This window comes from Centroberyx affinis, unplaced genomic scaffold (assembly GCF_046629955.1).
Source record: "Centroberyx affinis isolate AG114_WGS23_722 - 3 ecotype Tasmania unplaced genomic scaffold, CSIRO-AGI_Caff_v1 ptg000023l_1, whole genome shotgun sequence".
In the NCBI taxonomy this organism is placed as follows: Eukaryota; Metazoa; Chordata; class Actinopteri; order Beryciformes; family Berycidae; genus Centroberyx; species Centroberyx affinis.
In genome coordinates, this window is record NW_027278737.1 from 167365 (window position 1) to 183324 (window position 15960).

Here is a 15960-nt window from a genome sequence, read left to right on the forward strand (position 1 = left end):
ATGTGTTCCTCCTGTCTGTTTCAACATTCTCAGTCAAAGAGCAAAACAGCACAATAAAATACCTACATCCAAACTAATACTAAAACGGTGTAGCTCCTCTATTTTCACAGAATACAAACAGAAGTTACAGCATCTCAGAACATGTTAAAGTGTAGAAATATATACTAAAAACATGTCTTTGTAATTCCGCTACCATGTTTTTTCAGTTTTTCTCAGTGATGTCATATTCTAGGCGTGGTCACAGTGAGGTCATGTCCCAAAATTGGCAGCAGGGAGTGATGACCGGGGTACAGACTTCTTGCTGGAAGGAGCTTCTAGTTTCTCCTTCCGGGCAGCAAGTACGAATGAATCCCGGCAATAGTTACTTTGGACGAGGTGCTGCTCATGTCCTTGTCATGGTCATTGTCCTTGTCTGATTAGATATCACTTAAACTCACTGTAACAGCGCATTATGTAATAACACCGCATTATGTAATAACTTGACAAAATGTAATAAATTTTCACTTCATTATGTAATAACACCCGCATTTTGTAATAATCTGCCGCATTTTGTAATACACAGCCTGAACGCAATATGTAATAAATTTCCCCGCATTTTGTAATAAATCATTACATATTGCGGTGGATATTTGTCATACACAGTGGCAATTCAAGGTGCTTTACAAAGATTAAAAGATTTATAAGAACAATGAATAAATAAATAGTGGTGTAGATAAAAACAAGATTTAAAATACATTTAACATTTTTTAAAGAACTCAAATAACTCAACTTAACTAAATGTATCCATGAACAGTGTGGTTCTGAGTCCTGATCAATCAATCAATCAAGTTTTTATTTGTCACGTGTACAATCACAGTGAAATGTAATCCTGTCAGTTCTGATTTACATACATTTTGATACATAATGCACTGTATTATTACATTTTCATCATAAAAAAAGAGTGCAACTCCCGCATTTTTTAATAACCACCGCAATATGTAATAATTTATTACATATTTATTACAATTATTACATATTGAGTTCAGGCTGTGTATTACAAAATCCGGAAGATTATTACAAAATGCGGGTGTTATTACATAATGAAGTGAAAATGTATTACATTTTGTCAAGTTATTACATAATGCGGTGTTATTACATAATGCGTTGTTACACTCACCATTACAGCATTTCAACCAACTTATATCTATTTATTTCTATAGTTTCAACTTTCTTAAGCCCTTACTTAACCAGGCAGGCCGGGAAAAGAAAACTTCTTATTCACAGCAATCAGATTTTCTTATTATTATTTTTCATCAGATATTCTTGTTGCTGTATACAGTGGCTATAAAAAGTATTCACTCCATTTGACCTTTTTGCACATTGTCTTGTGGAACAAAATTAGCTCAAAATACATTTATTTGTGTGAACACGCTTCTATAGTTCAAGTTCAAATTCAACATCTTTATTGTCCCAAAAGGAAATTCAGTCAGGTACACACCAGGATGAGAACAACATGCAATTAACACTGTAAATAACAAGCCAACACATAAAAAACACAAACATATAAGCATCAAAATCCCTAAAATAAGATCATTTATCATTCATAAAACAGTCCAGTGAGTAAGTGAAGTGCAAAAGAGGTACATTTTATCGCTTTGTGAGCCAGCTAAGCAGGGAAATGGAACAAGGCACAAAAGAGTTCTTTGACCTGTTAAGACAGGCTTTTACGTGAGTCACTCCCTATGGACTGCCGTTCGGGAGTTTGGAATCACTGAGGGGTCTTTGTGTTTCCTGGGGGAGGCTGGTGCTTTTGTTCACCTGGGGTGGCATTGAACTTGTTGAGGAGTGCAGCCGGGGCGTTGATGGCGTTGCGGACTGCTGCTTCTGTTTCGGGTGGCTGTTCTGTTCTTAGGACTTTCTGGGTGCCTGGGGTCTGCGGGGCTGTCACTGCGGTGCATGGGGGATTCTTTGATGGGCGGAGGAGTGGAGCAGTTTGGAGTGGAGGTAGTGGTTTGTGGCATTGTCGATGTCTTGGTTGTGTTTTGTTTGATCGGTTTGGTGCTGCCCTGGTGGATTGGGGTATCGGTCTCTTTTGGGGGCATGGAGATTTCTTGATGGTTCTGGACTCTTGAATGGTAGTGTACTTGTACCTGTATCTCCATTTTATTGATTTCTTGTGGTTCGGCGCACACATATGTAAAGTTCCATCTGTTTTTAATTGTAGCTCTGTTTGTTTGTTTTTAGTTGTATCTGTTTATCTCTTGTATTACCTTTTATTCCTATTTTTTTTTAATCATTTTATCATTTATTTAATTGTGGTAGTTTCATATCACTGTGATTTGGGTTTTATTGTATGCAAAGCACTTCGTAAACATTGTTTTTAGAGAAGTGCTATATATTGTTATTATTATTATTATTTTTAATCAAAGCAATTAAAAAAAAGAAAATTAGTATCATTATTATATTGGTTAGATGTTCCAATTGATATATACAATGGTATTGACCCCCAAAAATACATGAATTTGCCTGTTTTGGTTTAAAATCTTCACCAAGTACTCATTTCTGTCAAAGTAGAATGAGATATTTGTGCTGAATTATAAAAGTTCAATTATGGAAAAGTATTTTGTAAAAGTATTCACTCCCATTACTCAGGCACTGTGAATAATTTCACATTTTATTCATATTTCATGTTAAGGCTATACTTAGACATACTGAATATATTTTTCCATGCTGTCATTTTACCTGTCTTGCCAGGAAGTTTCATGTAACAGCCCTTCAGTACATCTTAACAGGATTTCAGGGTGGAATACCAGTGTCACTTATGGATAATATTTGATTCAAAGAAAAAAAATATTTTCCAGGTAGGATCCTTACCTGTAAACGCTGACAGACGCTGCATATTCTCCTTCGTCAGTCCTGGGTGTCTGTGTACATTTGATCTGAGGCTACGGTCACATCCTCATAACTTCACTACCAAAGTCTAGAAACATTGGTAAAACTTTAAACCAGTCTAACCTTTGGCCGTAAACTACACACTGCTGGATAATTACAGGTCAAGTTTTATTATGCGTCTATCAAATGGTGTAATTTAACCACATCATCTACAGTAAACTGCCACTCTGGTCTCATTAACACTGTTCACAAAATACTAACAGAAACAGAAGTTACAGCATCTAAGAACATGTTAAAGTGAATACATGTCTTCTTCTTCCTCGCACTCGAGTGGTGGAATGACCTTTGACCTTCCCACTCCCAACAGCAGTCACTCCCTGGGTACGTCCCCGAAGCTTTTTCCCTCCTCCTCCTCTCCTTCCTCATTACCACTCCTCTCCTACCAGGAAGTAACCTGGAGGAAACAAGGGGAGGAATAGAGTGGATGAGAGGAGGGAGCGAGGGGAAGTGGAGGCCATTTGAGGTTTATTTGCTGCTTCATCATCAAAAATGGATTATTGCTATTGATAGAGCAACCCTATCATAACTAACGTTGCTCAAACCCCACAATAAGCCTCATACCCAAGGGTTGTATGCACACATAGAGCAAAACATCACTGTAACTTTACTTAACTGCCACTTCAACTAGACAGTTGCTTGGAATTTGCTGTAGTGCACTCATAACACAACCACAAAACAGACTAAACAAGCCAGCAAACCAACAGCAACAAACATCAACAAAACAAGGCAAACTAAAGGGTAATGGATAATATGTAAGAGAGTAAAAATCAGATACAAATTTAGTGATTTAAATAAGCAAAATTACAATTACAATTCATGGTCAAAATTTAAGTTAAAATCCAGTACAAATCAGTAGACTGAAAAAAGTGACGTGTGCACTGGAGACAGACTAGAGCTTAGCTAAAGTGCTTTAAGTCATTCAGAATATGGACAACAGTTGCGTATGTGCTTTTTCTGAACCTAGAGGTGCGGGTCTGAAGTGACCAAAGTCTTTCCCTGAGGGGAGGAGTTCAGACAGAGGGTTTGCTGGATGAGAAGTGTCCTTCAGGATTTTTACCCATGCGGGTCAATTTTTTACCCATGCGGGTCAATTTAACTTAATTAAATTTAATTTAATTTAAGTCATTCAACAAGTCAATTCAACATGCGGGTTAATTTACTTCATCACAGCGTCCCGTTCCTATCACAGGAACCAAGAACCAATCATTTCGGGGGTTGTTAAGAATGTTGTGTTCATATTTCGTAAAATAGGCTACAGGAAATATACGTGCATGTCACTGAAAATTAAATTATGGCCATAGGCCATAAACAAGCGCATATACAAGAACTGGGGGGCTGGGGGATTCCGTGGTGTGTAATAAAATATATAATTTATGTTATTTCATAACCAGAAAATGGTTATTATAGCCTACCCTCATTCTATTTCCTCAAAACGCCAAAAGCGCCTCAAAAGCACCATGAGCGGTTAAAACACTATAACGTTGATATACACGTATCTAGAAATGTTGATATGAAACATATTTTTGGTTCAGAAACGTTGAGATTCAGCGTATCCGTGGTTTGCAGAAACGTACAATGCCAACATTTTATTCTGGCGACTGAGTTGATGACTACCGTATTTCCACAATTAAAAGCCGTTACTCCACTAATTTAGCTGTGCAAGTCACTGAATTTTCTACAAGTCCTGCAAATATTTAACAATAGAAGCCTTGTGTTAACAAATGAAGGGATTCTGTCCACAGAAACGCTAATTTGAAATGGAAACAGAAAGTGTTGAGTAAAAAAGAAGAAGTTTTATTTCTTCATGTCTGTGACATATTCTACAGATATAGACATTGAAACTGTATTGAAAGGTGTAATGTTGCTGGTATGATGTCAATATGACTATCAACAGATCATTTTCACTGTCTATTTTTGCTGAGAACTGCGCACGTCATGCAGAAAAAATAGGCGAGACGCCGAATCTCTAGATGAGCCGCAGCTGTGGCGCACCTGAGCCGCACTGCTCACGCGGGCTGTGTGGCTGCTCTAACCTGTTAACATGGGCGCCAAAATGAAAAGCAACAGGTTCCGCGACGCACACACGCTGCTCAGGTAGGCGGTGTGGCCCGGGCGTAAGAGTACCCCATGGAAGGATGAACATACTGCAGTTTCAGCCTTCTACTACCAGGCACTTTGGAGATATGGCCCTGTCCATTTGCCACATCCTGGCTCCAATGTAAACATAGGTTTGCTTACCCAGCAATGTGAAGCCGTTGCTGGATATGACCCTGTCCATTTGCCCTACCTTGGGTCAAATACCAGTGGACAGAGTGTCCACTGGCAATACTTTTACATTAGGCCAAAGGTATGGCAAGTGGACACTTTAATGCAAAGTATTGTAAGTGGACAGGCTGTCCACTTGCAAACACTTTGCAAAAACAAGGGATACTTCCCTGTCCATTTCCCACACCCTGGGCTTAGTGTAAAGGTGTTGCCAGTGGACACTGACTGTCCACTGGCAACACCTTTACATTAGACCTAGGGTATGGCAAAAGGACAGGGACAGTTTATTGTCCCTCTGCATTTTTAAGTATTGAATAAAGGACAAAGGATGTGAAAAATAAAGGATTTATTAAAAAAATGTTCACAAGAAAACAACAAACTGTAAAAAGTTTGGGAACATTTCCAAAATATAATATTAATATGGAATAACATATGTACAAACAAAATAAAATCTATCTTAAAGGGTAACTTCGGTATTTTTCAACCTGGACCCTATTTTCCCAACTGCGGGTGTCTAAGAAACTAATGGGGACAACAATTTTTGAAATTGGTCCAGTATTGAGCGAGATCGCTTCAGCCGGCAGCCGCGAAACGGGCTGCAATGTAATCCGACGGGGCAAATGCGCACCGTCAATGTACGTCCATTAAAAGTGCTTGTTTTTGCCACTGACTGGCTCAGGTTGTTATTATAAGAGTCTGACACAATATGGAAAGGACCCTATACAGAAATGAAACGTACTTCCTTACCTTTAGCTTGATCCCGTCTGTGTGTAACCAAGTCTCGCGAGAGCTTAGTTGTTGCAGGAAGTCACCTGTGGAAACGTGAGTGAGAGTTGGAGAGAGGAGTGCCACCGGGAGGAGTTTGTTGTGTTGGAGTACAGAGATCGTAGCTCAGTGTTATCTAAAAGATTTTCTAAGTTATGACTGAATATTTACCTGATTTCGACAACGTGGAAGAGGCCTTTGAATTCGATGGCGGCCGTATTTATTTGAGCCAGAGTATACGGATGAAGAGCTCCTACTCATTGAAGAGCTACCATCATCATTCATTGCCAGTAAGTATCTCTATGGTAGCCTATCTGCTAATGTATAGGATATACAAATGTAGGCATAAAAGTAGTCTTATAGGTCGTATAATAGATAAGCATAAATATGACATTTTTACACCACGCACACACACTTTGGCAACAATATTACACAGATAATTTCAGCTTGTTGATATCACTTATTGTATTATTATGAATGTCAACTGCTGAAAAGGGGAAATGAATCTATATACATATTTTATAATCAATCATGACTCAGTTGATAGGCTATTTTACACATACTACTGGCTAGCTCCGCCAAGGAGGTTATGTTTTCGGTGCCGTTTGTTTGTTTGTCTGTCAGCAGGATTACGGAAAAAATACTGGCCCGATTTTCATGAAACTTGGTGGAAGGGTGTAGCGTGGGCCAAGGAAGAACCCATTAAATTTTGGAGCGGATCTGGATCCGACTCACGAACAAACAATAATAGCATGAACCTTGGCGGAGGTCTGCGCTCTCCGAGTGCCTTTCTAGTTTAGTGATTGTTTTTGCCGTGTGTACTGATGCCAGGACAACGCAATAACTTTAGCTAATAACATTACCTCCACTCTGTCTGGAGCAGGTCTCTCCACTCTCGGGACAGCATTTTTCTTTAGGAAAAAGTGCTTTGGGATAGGATTTCGTCTCCTCTTTGGCTGGCTGTAATCATACCGGTCAAAATGGTCACTGCAGACCCGATGGTCTGCAAGGCGCAGCGTATGGACAGGAGTGTTGGCATCCATTTGTAGCACAACTAGCCACAACTTCAGCGGGTCACTATCCAACAAAGGCAGTCTGTGAAAGCTGCGCGAAGTGTTGCGCGACATTTTGTTGGCACAATTCGGAAATGCGCAAACACGAACCATTGTTTTTTTTATTTTTTTTTTATTTAGATCTTTTAGATAACGCTAAGCTACGATCTCTGTACTCCAACACAACAAACTCCTCCCGGTGGCACTCCTCTCTCCAACTCTCACTCACATTTCCACAGGTGACTTCCTGCAACAACTAAGCTCTCGCGGGACTTGGGCGAGACTTGGTTACACACAGACGGGATCAAGCTAAAGGTAAGGAAGTACGTTTCATTTCTGTATAGGGTCCTTTCCATATTGTGTCAGACACTTATAATAACAATCTGAGCCAGTCAGTGGCAAAAACAAGCACTTTTAGTGGACGTACATTGACGGTGCGCATTTGCCCCGTCGGATTACATTGCAGCCCGTTTCGCGGCTGCCGGCTGAAGCGATCTCGCTCAATACTGGACCAATTTCAAAAATTGTTGTCCCCATTAGTTTCTTAGACACCCGCAGTTGGGAAAATAGGGTCCAGGTTGAAAAATACCGAAGTTACCCTTTAATAAATAAAAATGAAATATTTTAATGAACATAAAAATGAACCTGAACAACAAAATGTAATAGAACTATACTGTATATTAACACAAACAAAACACAAAATATATATATTTAAATAAACATGAACAAGTTAACATATATACATATCTATATCCCTAGCTCTCCTCTTTGTCACTGTCTTTTTGTTTGAGCTCATAAGAGAGCTTTCTTTTTGTGATTTTGTCACAGATTGCTTGTTGAAACTCCCTGGGCCATCCTGATGGGCGAGATCACATTGTTAACAATTCACACAGAAACGACATAAATACATGACACAATAGCTGTTCATGTACGACACATTAAGTGGATGTGCCATATACCTCTCTACACTTTGCCTCCGCATCCGTCTCCTTATCCGTCTCCACCTCCAACTCCTCCTCGACGGCGGACTCTCCGGACTCCTGGTACACCATGTGGGTGTTGTTGTCCGTGGTGCTCCCAGATGACATGTCACTCGCTGGGAATGACATCTGGCGCGGAGAGGCTGTTTTGGATGATGCCCCGGATCTCCATGGCCTCACTGCTGTCGGGGACACCTTCTTCTGGGCCTCCGCCGTCTGACTTTTCTTGGTCTGAAAAACATGCAAAACACATAACAAAAAACAAACATTAATGCACAGAATAGTATGCCAATAACAACATTGCACTTTTTCATTCACATTTTTGAAAACACAGTAGCCTACTTTTCACCTTAGGTGTCATCTAACCCACTGACATTACTCGGGAGTCAGCTCAACAGGGGGCACTGACATACACTGGTTTGTCAGTGTAGAAGTCAAGAGTGCTCTCATCCAAGTGGTTGAGCTTGACACGGCACTTCATGTTTGAAGGTGATGTCACTGAGTAATGCAACTTCCTCCTTAAGACATTTTTCTGACAAACAAATCACAAATCACTCAGAAATATTATTATTTTTACCAATTACTGACACAGTAAAGGGTATTTAAATGAAGAACGAAAAATAAATGAACGAACTGTAACAAATAGAACAAGGTAGCGCAATTATAATAACAGCAGCACACATTTCAATAAACAAACAATTTAAATAAAAATAAATGAATGGCCTTATATAGAATGAAACGAACTGTAATAAATAGAACAAGGTAGGTAGCGCAATTAGTTTAGGGTTTAGGGTAGCGGTCGCTGTTTTGCTTCCACCATGCAAGTGGGCCAGACTGGACTTTAGTCGTGTCTCTTAAATATTGCTCCATCTCTTTCTTTGCGCTGTCTCCATTGTGTTCTTCTTCCTCTTCATCATCGGACTCAGACTGCATCAGCATTGAAAAAATCTTCTGCTGTTTCTTTTTGTTTGGTGGTGGCGCGGCAGTCTCCTCTTCTCCATGGCTTGCTGCTGGCTCTTCTTCCACCTCACGAACGGTCCGTCGCTGGTGCAGATGTTCAGCCAGGCGGACAACCTTAAAATCAAATAGCATTTTATTAGTCAAATCTGCAGATGCGTCGTGCACAAGATAAAGTAGTGTGGCATAATAATAGTAAATATAATTTTAATTAAATGTAATAATTTAAACATAAAATATTAGTCTAACCTCCATGTAGACAAGGTCCTTCTTCTCTTTCTCGAGGAATTTCAGTTGCTTGAATCGCTGGTCCAGTGGTGAAGAAAGAAGGTAGATGCTGCTGGGCTCCAAACTTAACAGTTGCCATCTGCTGTCGATCTCCGTGACGAGGGTCTTCTTCATTTCTCTGATGGCAGGACTGTCATCCTCCTCTGGTGACAGGTGGCATTTCTTCAGGTTGAAGAGCATTGGCACTGTTGCAGACAACGACAAGTTCTCCTCCTGTGATAGCAGGAATGCATACCTGTCCCGTCCCAGGGGAGGTTGTCCTGTCAGCGGGTCTGATGCTGATGCTGATGCTGCCACCGCAGCCCCGGATTCAAGTGGGCACTTCATGTCTGGAGGTGATGTCACGGAGTAAGGCAACTTCCTCCTTAAGGCTGGACGTTGTGCTGAGGGGAGCTCATCATCAGAAGTTGAAAGCTCAACCTTGATATTCATTGTCTACTTTTGAACCCTGTCTCCTTATCTGGCAGAGACACATAGAACCGCTCTGCTGTCTGCAAAATAAGAACCAAAACACAAATGAGCGTCAACAAGAGAAAGACAAACAGTAAGACAAAAAAATTACTAAATCCACGAATTGACCACTATGAGGGTTTAAGTCAGAGTGTCATCCTGTTTAATTTGTTGTAAACTTGTGTTATCAAGGCTTGAATATGCCCTAGAGTGACTATTGCATAGATGAGAATTTGGAGGTCCATAGATTGAAATGTGGAAGATGTTTGTGCCTTGACAACTGCTCACAGGAAGGAGATAGAGACATGGGACCATGTTTGTCTGAAAGCTCTCGAAGAGCCCTGTCTGACGTTCAAAGCGCAATGTCTCTACATTCTTTGGTTGCCATGTTATCAAGGCTTGAATATGCCCTTGCGTAACTATTGCATAGATAAGAATTTGGAGGTCTATAGATTGAAATTTGGAAGAGGTTTGTGCCTTGATAACTTCTCACAGGAAGCAGTTACAGGCATAGGGTGAGACTCTTTTGGAAGGTCTTGAAGAGTCCTTTCTGACAAACAAAGCCCTGTGTCTCTACATTTTTATCAAGGCTCTGAATAAACTTGAACTTATGATATGAAGTGCTTACTTGGGTGGAGACGCTGCTCCGGATCTGGTTGAAGCTCACATCCCCCTCCAGGCCAGCATCTTTCCATGCCTCTTGTAGGTATGGGGCGGGCTTATCAAGCTGCCGGTTGTCGAATGTGTGGAACGTGTACTCACAGTCCCCACCTCTCCTCCAGCAGGAGGTGCTTACCAGTTTGGAGAGCCACCTATACTCCAGCTGGTCAAAAGACAAGGCTGCTTGACCAAATGAGCGGACGGTTTTGTGCTCATTGACCTAGAGAAAAAATTGCACAAAATTAGCAGATTTCTGTAGGTGGGGGGATTTGAATTGCGCTAACCAATCACTAAAATAAGACAGTCAAATCAAGTTTATTAACGAAATTGTTTATTACTTTGTCAAAAAAAGTCACCAGAACCTGGAACCTCTTGCCACCATCCCAAATATCTGGGTACATGACATTTTCTTTTGTCATATTGGTTATGACAATTGATCTGTGTCCGGAGAGCATGCAGAGGTACCCCATCATGTAGCCCATGAGCAGCCTGTGTTGAACCTGTGAGTCTGGATTCTTGAGGAGGCGTTCTACAAAACATACCACGATACATGACAAAAACACAGATTGTAAAAAATGAAAACTACATAAGAAGAAGAAAGAAAACAACGTAAATCGTTAACTCTACTTATTAAACAGTCTCGGAATAGCTTCCTTGGCAACGTTCATAAATTTCACTTCTTGAGCTGCGTCAAGCTGATTCTCTGTGATACAGATTGACATGTGCCACATCTTTATTAAGTTTCAAGTTCAAGACACAACAGAGTCTGGAAGAGGAAGCGACCACCGGAGCGACGTTTTAGCCGCAGCTAAGCTAAGCTAAGCTAAGCTAAGCTAAACTAAGCTGCTAAATTTCTCTGTGACTCATCCAGAAAAGCTGAATCTAACACAAAAAAACAACTAGCTATTAATGTCAGAGCGGATATGTGGCGCCACTATTACAACTTATGAGGCCGAATATAGTGTTGTGGAATCAGACAAAACAGAGTGTGAAGGAGAGGGCGACCACGGGAGCTGGAACAGCGTCAGCCGAGAGAGACGCTCTGCAGCCGAGAGAGACGCGCCTGCAGCCGGGGAAGAGGAAGCGACCACCGGACCGGAGCGACGTTTCAGCCGCAGCTAAGCTAAGCTAAGCTGCTAAGTTTCTCCGTGATTCATCCAGAAGAGCTGAATCTAACACAAAAAAACAACTAGTTTTACAATATAATGTCGGAGCAGAGATGTGGCGCCACTATTAAAACTTATGAGGCCGAATATAGTGCTGTGGAATCAGACAAAAAAGTGTTTTGTCTGATTCCAGACAAGTGTGGAGGAGAGGGCGGCTACATCCAGCGTCACTCAGTAAGTTGATCCACATAACGTAACTGACTCCAGTGCGCTGCTTTGTTTTGTGATCCTTTGAAAACGGATGCGATTTATCCAGACTCGATGAGGAAAAACGTTTTGTAAATGAAAATAAGCCTCAGTAAAGAGATATAATGCTGCTTTCTCTCTGCTAACTTTGTCTTTGGTGCTACACTGACCGTGAATGCACCGTCAGAGTCAGTGACACGCGCAATGCATTCTGGTTGTTGTAGGATTCCCCCTTAACAGCGTTATGGGGAATCTACAGCCATTTTCTCAGTTTTCTCTGGTCATAGGGCTCCAATTTCAAAAATAATTGCACATTTCTACTACATGGGGGACCTAGTTTTAATAAATCATCATATTCACAGCAGTGAAATAGGCCTTTAACTTAAAACCTTTATTTAACATACTTCTTATTTCAAAATAAATTATAAACCTTTGAGGAATAAATAGCATTTAATTCTTTATTTCTTTGTTTTTCTTGCATTGCTTCCTCATTTTGTTCATCTTCCTTTCCACTTCTGATGAAGATGACAGGGTTGAGGTTGAGACGAGGGGAAAGAAGCTGGTGCACCTTGGCCATATGTTGACCCTATAGAGAAAAACTGTCAGTGTCAGTCTCTTGACCGTAATTTATAGTCTGAGATGTCTGGATTTCTGACAGCTGTGATGTCTCCCACTTGGTGAGAAGCCATAAGAATCAAACTGTTGGCCACACAGGCACAAAGCCATCATCGCTGTCATTCTAGATGTGAACAAATAGAATATTAATGGGCTACGTAAGGCTATACAAGAAATACTGTATAGCTAACTAAAATCAGCGTCTTGTTTCTAGTTTGTCAAGAAACCATTACAAATATGTGGCACAATAATAATGGAAAAGTTGAGGTTAATTTCCAATTATCTGGTGGGACAAGCTTGCAACAACAGTAGTCATCTAGCAATAAGGCATGAAGTCAGAAGCATGGGTGATTTTCCCTTTTATTTTACTGACAAAGCCTAAATGCAGCACAGGACATGTTTGATATGTTACTAATTGGCAGCAAAGTAATCACAAGTTAATATAAGTTCCACATACATACATACGTACATATATCCCCCAGCATGGCCAACTCCAGTCTTAGCCGCTCAGGCATAAAGAGTGTCAGTTCTTGAGAGGCCTTTTACATCCACCTCTTTCCCCTGAGCCGCCTCCACAACGCCCTGCTCTCGTCGTGCAGTGATTTGGATTCCCTCCTGGTCAAAACGCCATTCCACCTCCAAGCGGACCAGGGGCCAGTTGCACCAGCTGGGTGTAAAAAAGTGGGGTATAAGGGCTACGTTGGGCATACCTACGTGCAGCGTTGTGTTCAATATTTACACCGGTTCCATCTAAATATACAACTAGGTGCAGCTAAGTCTGGTGCAGACACGCTGATACATTCTATCGCAGTGATGGTTACTAGGCGGTGCCCGTTGCTAGGCAGCTGAGTTCATCTGAGATCGAAGTTTTGATTGCAGCAGTAGGCTTAATAGATTACGCTAGTATTAAAATGGACACATAACCAAAAAAACGAAAAATGAACTATACTGATACTGCAACAAAAACGATCATTGAATTATACAGCAAGTAGGGGTGTGCGGGGCACATCCTAAAGCAGGGTTAAATATAACACAGACTTTTTACGTAGTTACACAGGGTCGAGCAGGGTGTGCTTCTGGTCAGTTTAGCACACTGCCAGCAGACGGTCTCACGCTAATTTTGGAGAGTTTTGGATGTGTTTTCATGGAGATCTGTGGCAAAGAGTGTTTCGGCGGCATGTAAGTAAATTTCTTTATCGTACTTGTTTTTCGATTACTGAGCTGTGCGTGTAAGTCACGCAATCCAACCTTATATTATCTTAATATCCATCTTGTTGCCTAAAACATAGCACCGTTTTGAAACATGTAACCAACTCATAGCAAGTGTTAGCTAGGCTTGAGAAAAACTACACACAGCGGGGTTAGTTGTAACACGGTGTTACAACTAAGCCGCCCATAGTGTACAACGATAATGAAATAAAAACAACTAATTTTCGCAACTTTTTTTTCACAGAATGAGACATCGAGGTTCTGTGTGTTGCTGCCAGGGATGTGGATAACGTCTATTAGAGGAGTGGCGAAGTCATATGGTATCTGCCATGTGACTCTCTATCGTTTTGTCAAGAAGAGAGAGCTGCAGGAGGCTGGTAGCCACAAGTCCCCCACCATGTTGTGTGGCTTGTGAATGTGTTTTTAATACATGCTATTCATGTGCGTCTTTAGTCCATAGACTATATTTGATAATTTAGTGATGCCTTGACAATTATTCATTCGTTCATTTTTGCCTGGTACTACTGTGTTGACCTGTTTGACCTGTTTGTTATAGGGTTTTTGTGGACAAAAATAAATTTGTCAATGTTTGACACACAGTCTCTTGTCAATATTCATATATATTTTGACGTGTGGATCTAGATAGACAGACAGATAGATATCCACACATACCTATCTATCCATCCATCTATCATGGATGGAAAGAGATGGATAGATAGATAATATTCACACATATCTATTCATCTATGTATCGATCTTTCCATCCATGATAGATGGATGGTTAGATGAGGGATGGATAGATGTGTGGATATCTATCTATCATAGATAAATCCACAATCAGTATCCACCTATAGTAGATAGAATTGTATTGAATTAATTGCGTTCAAACATACTCTTCTAGCAAGTGTTACAACTAACCCTCTGTCTGTTACAATTAACCCTGCCCATGGGGTAAGTTGTAACATTTCACTTCCGCCACTTTTGGTGAAATTGTACAAGAACGGTAGGTCCTAGAAACAAACTTCAAGTGTTCATTTGTAGCAGAGATATATATGTTGCTTGTATAAAAATATGATTAATCTAACTCAAATATGTTTTTAATTATTTAGCCAAAACCAAAATGTGTTAGGTTGTGCTCCGCTCTCCCCTACATGCCGGTACTAACAGCAAAGCAGAGAACAACATAACTAATAAAAAGAAGAAGGTGGTATGGCGATTGATTACTGCAGCTGTCAACGACTGTGCCGAAGGGGGAGTCGGGCGGCGGACAGAGGACGAGGTCAAAAAAAAGTGGAAAGACCTCTTACAGGCTACAAGAAGAGAATCCTGTCTCATTAAGAATCCCCCAACTGGTAGTGGACCAGCACCAAAAATTTCTCCATACAGCACAATAATAATGGACCACTTTGGGGATGATTCTCCTGCTTTTAAAGGGCTAAACGGTCCAGACGGCACAGAAGAAGGCCTGAAAATTGGCCAAACTGAAGCGGCTACACAGGATACTTCATCTGACTCTAACAGCAGTAGTCTGATGGACACAAGTCACGAAGGTAGCCTATAGGCAAACAGGTGCTTAACGCCATCAAATTTTGGCTGTCCTATGCTGAATGATAATTAATGCATTAATCCATTACAGGCGCCAGTGACCCCCCTATTAATCCTACCAGCCCACCTTCAGCACCAAGGACAGCGACAGTGACACAGACTCAGTCCAACACAGCAGCCCCCTCACCTAAGCCCTCTCAAGAAAAGAGACAAAGTCAGGATCTCCAAGAGATATTAACAGAGAAAGAAATATTAAGGGTAGAGATGGAGACGGAGAAATTGCGAGTGGAGAAAGAGAAATTGGAGCTTGAAAAGCGCAAACTTACTTTAGAAATTTAAGTCCTTGAGTGCCAAGCAAACTACACCATTGACGATGACAGCATCTTTTTAAATATGTAAATAGGCCCTAATACGCTACAATACGCTATGATGTAATGTAATACAATAGGCTATAATATGTATAAAATGTAATATATCACATAGTAAATAGGCTACATATCTAAAAACATACCAATCAGTTATTCACATACTGTGTATAGTTCAAGTTAGTTCAATAAATAATTTATTTATAATTAAGGCCTTTGTATCAGTTGGATGATATGGTTTCGGATCAGTCGACCATTGACATCCTCATTGGCAGCAGGCGCTATCTGATGCCCCACTTCAGCCTCCACTAGCACTACTTCTCCCACTGGGAGATATGCAAATGTTGTGCAGACCCTTTCAGGATCCATCCTCATTTCCCCGTGCAAACAGTGAAATCTTGAAGAACAGAGAGAGCACAACTCAGAATTTAACCTAAACACTAAGGTCCGTGTTCATTTCAATAGTCTGTCAGATTGGCAGATTCTATAGGTACACAGCCTATAAAACTAGTAACCTCTATACTAG